Raw genomic sequence first — 7412 nt, forward strand, 5'->3', positions numbered from 1 at the left:
ATCATGTTTACCTCAGTGGATAAGAATACTACACTGTGACAGATTACAATGTAGGCATTGTATCCAACGGTGTCTTTCAGCTAATGGCAGTGATAGGAGAGAAATAAGTTCAGTTTGCATTTTAATTCCACTTAATTCACACTTAAAAAAAAGTTTTTAAAACTTTTATTTATTATTGTCAGAACAATATTTCTATATGGGGAGCTTATTGGGTTGTTTTTATTTTGATTATATATTTTGTGGTTTTATATTCAGATTTTGTTCTGTGAACCGCCCTGAGACCTCCGGGTATAGGGCAGTATATAAATTAAATAACACATAAATAAATAAATATCAAAACAAACAAATAAAAACCATTGATAATTACAAGAGTAAGCATCACCCTTGAGGTGACATTATAACAAGTGTGTAAACAAATACATTTGATCATTCCCACCTATATTAGATTATGAACACATCAAGAGCATGATTTCACTAATATTTCCCAAGATAAGGAAAGCATATGTCTATCTTGTTAGCATAATACTTCCTCATACGGATATGTATATTGTAAACGCTTATTTGGCTCTAAACAATATCTTTATATTAAAAAATTTCTGGCATTTTGTTTATCTTCTCTCTTTCTTCCTACAATTCGCAGAGTTCCTTGTGAAGAGGGATTGACTATTGAACCATTCTGGGAATTGTAGATCTGGGAGGGGTATAGGGGTCTCCTGTCAACTCTCAGCATCCTTAATAAATGGCAGCTCTCTGAATTCAGAAGCCATGACTGTTTGAAGTGGTGTTATGGTGTTTTTAAATGTATGGTGTGAATGTGGCCTTAGTGATTAGCCATTGACACTACGTTTCCCTCTCAAAATCCCTGGCTGCAATCCTATAATCTTAAACTGGGAGTAAGCCTCATTGAAATCCATGAGATCTACTTCTGAAAAGCCACACGTAGGATTGTAAATTTCTGTTCTGTGGGTGCCGGTGTTACAGTGCTCTGCAAATGAGGTTTCTACATTTGCACCTGCATCCCTTGTGCAAGTGCCATGAAGCATCCAGATGCTTATTATTCTTAGTAGTACCGTGAGAAAAGTGGTTTGGTGCCTCAATTTTCTCGCGAAGATGGCGATGGAGAACATAGCTGAGAATTAGATTCAATTTCCCTGGCTTCTGAGCTTGGTCTGCCCCTCACAATACTTGTTCCACACAGCCTTTGAATGCAGATTGTGATAGACTTCCAGCTTTGTCATTTGGAATTGATAGCACCACTCTTGAAAACATGTTCTAAAAAGTAATAACACTCCAGTACTGCTACCCGAACAATGGAGACAATAAATGGATTACATAACGTTTCTGAAATAACATCTTTTCCCCATTGTAAAATGACATGAAAGGCTTGAAACTGAATCTCCTTAGAGACAGTTTGCGACATCCGTCAAAAGTTTGCCCTCTTTCATCATCTCTCTCTAAACTTGCTATGCAAGAAGACATCTGTCAGTGTGGTGTGCTGGTGGCAAGCCAGGCCATTTCCCTGTGTCTTCGCGTGAGGAATCGTAGCTAGGTGGTTGAACACATGCATTCACATCCAGAGTTCCCCTATGTATCAGTCCTGGTCATTTCCTGTTGGCAATGGCTTGGAACGCTCTCTGGATGAGAGTTGAAAAGCTGCTGCCAGCCCATGTAGAAAATGTTGGCCTTGATAAATTAAAACAACCCAAAGCAATACAAAAAAAACCCAAACCCAAACCAAACAAACATCAGATAAATTGAGAAACAATACGAAATAGGCACCTGTGGCAGAGACATGATAAATCAAAGAACAAAAACACAGCAAATTAAAAACAAGACTGAAACCCTAACAAAGTGGACACTCAGAGTAAATACTCATTTATTCAGTTGAGAAAGCTTGTCAGAACAGAAATGGCTTCTGTTGTTTCCAGACAGTGCAGAAAGTGGGTGCCTCTTGTTCCACAGAACAGGCGAAGCCACAGTAAAAGCCCTGCTCCACGTTCCTGTAGAACAGGCTTCTGATATCTTCGAAACTTGCAAGAGAAGCTCTGCCACAGACAGCCGGCACCTATTGGGTATATAAGGGACAAGGCGGTCTCTCAAGTAACCTGGTCCAGAGCTGCATGGGGCATTATAGGCTAGTATAGGCTAGTATTATATTCTGAATTCTGTCCAGTAGCAGACTAGCAGTCATGCAAATCCAATGGCTAAAGTGTTATATGCTGCAACCTAGCCGCTATGTTCTGCAGCAGCTGCAGCCTCAGGAATAATCTCACATAACGTGCATTGCAGTAGCTAAAGATAAACAATTAACAAAATTCATGAATTCACGTCACATGCAGTATTCCAAATAAATATTAACAAAATATCAGCAAATGACAATAAAACAAAACCAGCACCACCCATTATAATAAAACATACATTTGAACTGACTCTGTACATGATCCTGCCCCTTCCCCCAAAACATCTTCATCAAATGGAGCAAAGGAATTTAATAAAGCCACTCTTAGCTCTTCAGAATATGAAAAGCAAGCCAAAGGCTAAACGATAATTTTCTCCTCGTCGAGCTCAAAAACACACACAAACATCAATCTCTTTCCATGCTTGAGGCTTCTCTTTCTCTGCGACCATCACTGCTGTACCTCTTTATATTAAACCATATTACTTTATTCTTCCCTTCCATTCCTTTTTTGTGTCATGTCTATTAGATCATGAGCTTGTGGGCTGCCTTATCTTTTAATGTCTGCTCATTGCTTAGAAAATTGTAGGTGCTTGGTAGATGATAGACAAATATTTAAATAAAGAATACCTTAACCTGATCCTTTTGATACAGCATCTAAGGCCCCATCTGTATTATACATTTAAAGCGGTATCATACCACTTTAAACAGTTGTGGCTTCCCTCAAAGAAGCCTGGGAACTATAGTTTGTTAAAGGCACTGAAAGTTGTTAGGAACACCTCCCCTCCCCAACAGTTTCCAGAGTTCCCTGGGAACAGGGTTGTGCTTTTAAACCACTCTGAAAATTGCAGCTCTGTGTGGGGACTAAGAGGTCTCCTAATGAGTCTCAGCACCCTTATCAAACTACAGTTCCCATGATTCTTTGGGGGAAGCCATTGCTGTGTAAAGTGGAATGATGGTGCTTTAAATGTATTGTCCAGATGGGGCCTTCAAAGGGAGTGCCCCAAAGCAGCAGATGAAGGGAAGAAAATGTTTCATATCGACAGAATGCTTCACAATAATCAAAACCTGATCTGCTACTTCTGGGCTGGGAGCCTTGATCATTCGGTTACAGAAGTATTTACTTTCCGCTTTCAAGCCCTGCTATGTATAAGGAAAGAAAAGCACAGAACAGAGCAAAGTATTTCCAAAATATAAAAGTCCTTTGAGTCTAGACTTTCAAGGCCTCCCATGGTGTCAAGAGCTTCTGAAGACATGTCTCTGGGATTCCATTGTATAATTCACAAAAGACTCAGCAATTCGCTTTCTGTACATTATCTGTCAGATTTCTACTATACTCCTCTTATGGATTTTTTTTGGGGGGGGGGGGTTGAGTGGGGGAAGGAAATCAAGGATACTGATATGAGAAGCCTTTGTAAGAGAAGCAGAATGTACACTGGCTGAAAAGGATGGGCACCTTGATTGAACTACGACACTCTTTAAATGAATTTCATTTTGACAAGATGCAACACTCAACACGGCTGTTTCAGGCACAAGAAAAAGTGTTGACTTCAAGCGGCGCCACAGGCAAGAACACACCGCCCCTTGAGTGTGCTGCTATCAAAAGCTTCATGTCGGATTCAACTCCTGCTAAATGGAATAATTAAATGGTCAAGCCTCAGACACCGGCTGCGCTGCAAAATGCTCCTGAGGCCTGAAACTGCAACCCAGGGTGTCGGCAAATAAGCGCCTTGGGTGGGCCTCAGCAAAGGCTCCTGTCACTACCTGTGGCAGACTGATATGAGCCAATTTGGGAATGTCATTCTTACACGAGGGTGGGTTGACCCTACCGTCCATCACTATTGATTGAATAACACTTAATTTAGAAGTGCTGCACTCTGTCGTTTCTTTTCCTCTGCAGAGCCTGCTGGCTTCTGCTTCTCCCTAAACAGTACAAGCCAGGGGTGCCAACTCCTAGGGGCCCAACTCTTTTGCCCCTCCAATACTTCGGGGGAGGGGGTCCAGGATGGCGGAGGAGGCTGAGGATGGAGCTGAGTGTGATATGGCTTCAGTGGCTGTCTCCTCCCCTCCTCCTCTTCCTGCTGCAGAGGGGAAGGAGTGGGAAAGCAGCTCTTGGCTGGTGGCAGTGGCAGGAGGAGGAAGAGGATGACGATCAGAGGAAAGGAGACGCCGGTGATCGAAGCTGCATCGCAGCCACGTTTGGCTCCATCCCTTGGCTCCTCCCGATGTCCTGCCATTGTGATGTGACGTCACATGTGTGACATCACAAACACAATGTCGCACACACCCATCTCCCTCTCAAGTTGGCACCTTTGGTACAAGCCTATGCATGTCTTCATTGTTCAATGGAGCTTACTTCTAGAGAGGAGGAAGGTCAAAAGGCAGAGATGAGGCAGGCTGCTGAAGTAGCCAGGGAGTCTCCCACTCCTGCAGCAACAAGTTCCCCTTCAGCCTGTTTTCCTAGAACATACGGAGGAATGAAGAGAGCAGAGCAGAGATTGGTTGTGTGCACCTGCAGTCTACAATGGCTTGGGTCAAACACTGGAGAGGAGATAGGCAGCTGTAGGAAGGTGAGGACCTTCAGCCCTCGCAACTGCCTCATTGGGGCAAGATCTACTGGGAAGAGTTGCAGAATTACTGTGGCTGCACTGTTTTGGTTGCTTTGAATAAAGAGTTGACTGACATTGTGTGTTTTTATTGCTGACCTACGATTGACTTTGGCTTCTGACAGTTAGTGCTGCAGCAGTTGGATTATGTATGTTGTGTGACCATTCTTGGTGATGGGACAGTTATAAATCTCAATAATAATTACAGTCGTACCTTGGAAGCCAAACGGAAGCCGTTCCAGAAGTCCGTTTGACTTCCAAAACATTCAGAAACCAAGGCGCGGCTTCCGATTGGCTGCAGGAAGCTCCTTTAGCCAATCGGAAGCTGCAGAAATTGTGCCGGACGTTCGGCTTCCAAAGAACGTTCACAAACCAGAACACTCACTTCCGGGTTTGCAGCATTCAAGAGTCAAAAAGTACGAGTGTTAAGGCATTCGGCTTCCAAGGTACGACTGTATAATGGCCTCAAGCTAATGTTTTTGGTTTTTAAAAACTGTTCCCCAGCCCCACCAATAATATATACCACCCTGAGCTCCTTAGAGGAAAGAAGAGATGTAAATTTAGTCACCCAACTAAGTGCTACTCTGAGTAGACCCAATGAAATCAATGGATGTGGCCCGCTGAAATATGTTGATTTTAATGCATCCACCCTGATTATGATGTAGTCTGCAAACAGTTTTGCTCCTTCTTGCAACCCTGCTGAAAAATCAACGAAAGGAGAACAGTCATTTCACAGGGCAAAACTATGAATGAGAAGCGGCCCCCTGTTCTTAACCTTTCTTGACCTGGGAAATTGTAAAGTATAGATATATAGCCCCAGATAGCTCAGCGGGTAAATGATGTCATGAGACTCTTAATCTCGGGCTTGTGGGTTGAAGCCCCATGTTGGGCAAAAGATTCCTGCATTTCGGCAGGAATAGATGACTCTTATTAAAGATAGTGTAGCTGTAGCCCTCCTACATCAGCTGCCCCATGAATGGGGAGGGAAGGCATTGACATTCCCATGGAGAGAAGGTGTTTTCATCTGTCCTGTGTGAGAGAAGAATAGTTGCAAGGGTGGACTTCTAATGAAATTTGGGCATGCTTAAGGATGGGGTGTTCAGTGGAGGAGAGGCTGAGCCAATGAAAACAAGAACTGAGCAGAAAGAACAAGCGGTCTCTTGTGTATTGTAGATTTCTGAGGAAATATTTATTGAGACCTTTTGGTGGGTGCCATGGGAGCTAATGGTGGTTATACTGGTGCCCGCGGGCGCCACCTTGGAAAAAGCACATTTCAAAGTGTTTGCCCTAGATGGGAGTAGGGCTCTGCTTCAGGCAGCAAAATGTCTTGGGCTGGCACTGTTCCATGGGTCTAAGCAGCTCTATGGATTCTGACTCCAAAGCTTCATTTCCCTACCCTCACATATGGGGGGGGGGAGGGACGATTAATGCTATTATGTAATATCAATAGGATGTTACTTTTAAATGAGTTACCAGAGATGTGGCATGCCATTATACAGAGGTCATAATGTAGCCTGCAATTTCTAAATTAGCTATACATTTGATTTCTGAGCTCCAGAAGGAATCTGACAGATGGCTACGCTCATGTCAGGGGAATAAGTTGGTATTAAATAGGTCTAAAAATAGCATGAAATGCCTTGAGATTCATCTCCAAGTTACAGTTAAGGGCCGAACTGTAATTTTATAACCAGTGGAGATCCTTCGGACAGGTTCATTTTAAACTTCAATTTTGAAAATTGGACCATTGGCCCCAGAAATATTGGAGAGATCCTTGGGTTGCTGAATATTAATGGGACTGATGCCACACCACAATCCAGAGGAAATTAAGTGGTGGAGTCAACCGACCATTTCTTTATTCAGAAATACTAGGCTGATAAATGGCTAGTTTGAAGCTTTTGGTGTTTACATGGAAACTTTTTTTTCTAGTTTTTTATTTATACCTGTCAAATTTATACATTTTCATTAGTTTTACAATCAATTTAACATCTCAGAATTTGACTTTCTTTCCCCTCTTTCTGTGGTTCCTTAATTTTTTTCGTATCTTCTGCATATCCAAATTAATTTAACTTGCTCATTTAATTATTTGTACTGTAAATATAAACTTATAAAATTACCGGTTGTTACAATAATACTGCTAATGTTTTTTATCTGTTTACAACTTATCTGTAAATATTCAACAAACCATTTCCATTCATTTATAAAATGTTTGTTATCTCCACTGCTTATTCTTCCTGTAAGGTTCGCCCTTTCTGCATATTCCATAAGTTTTGGGATCCATTCTACCTTTAATAGGACTTTTGCTTCTTTCCATTGTTTACATGGAAACAATTGACTGATTTAAATTAAATATGTTATGAAAAGGGATGGCGTGGAACACGTGACCCCTCTTTTCCATTCTCAAATGCAAACAGAACTTCTTTAAATTTAACACACTCAAGAAACAGTCTTTTCCTACCTGCAGCCTCTGACCTCTTTGCACACTGCCACCTACTGGCCCTTGTGCTTATATTACTAATACCACAAGTCCAGTGAGATTTTACAGGCACCTTGAAAACAATCTCACAAGAGTCAGTAAATGCAAAGGAGACAAGGGACGTATACACCATACATTAAAACCACAATTACACACA

The 7412-nt window shown here is 41.9% G+C and overlaps 1 protein-coding gene across 1 annotated transcript in view; it reads right to left on the minus strand.

Moving 5' to 3' along the window:
• Positions 1-4824, minus strand: part of SYT9 (synaptotagmin 9) — a 136060-nt gene extending 131236 nt beyond the window's left edge. The window contains exon 1 of the mRNA XM_083598856.1: positions 4533-4824. The gene's annotated coding sequence lies outside the window, so the exon portion shown is untranslated. The remainder of the gene's footprint in view (positions 1-4532) is intronic.
• Positions 4825-7412: the final 2588 nt, after the last annotated feature.

The sequence above is a fragment of the Podarcis filfolensis genome (assembly GCF_964270895.1).
Source record: "Podarcis filfolensis genome assembly, chromosome: 1".
NCBI classification, from domain to species: Eukaryota; Metazoa; Chordata; class Lepidosauria; order Squamata; family Lacertidae; genus Podarcis; species Podarcis filfolensis.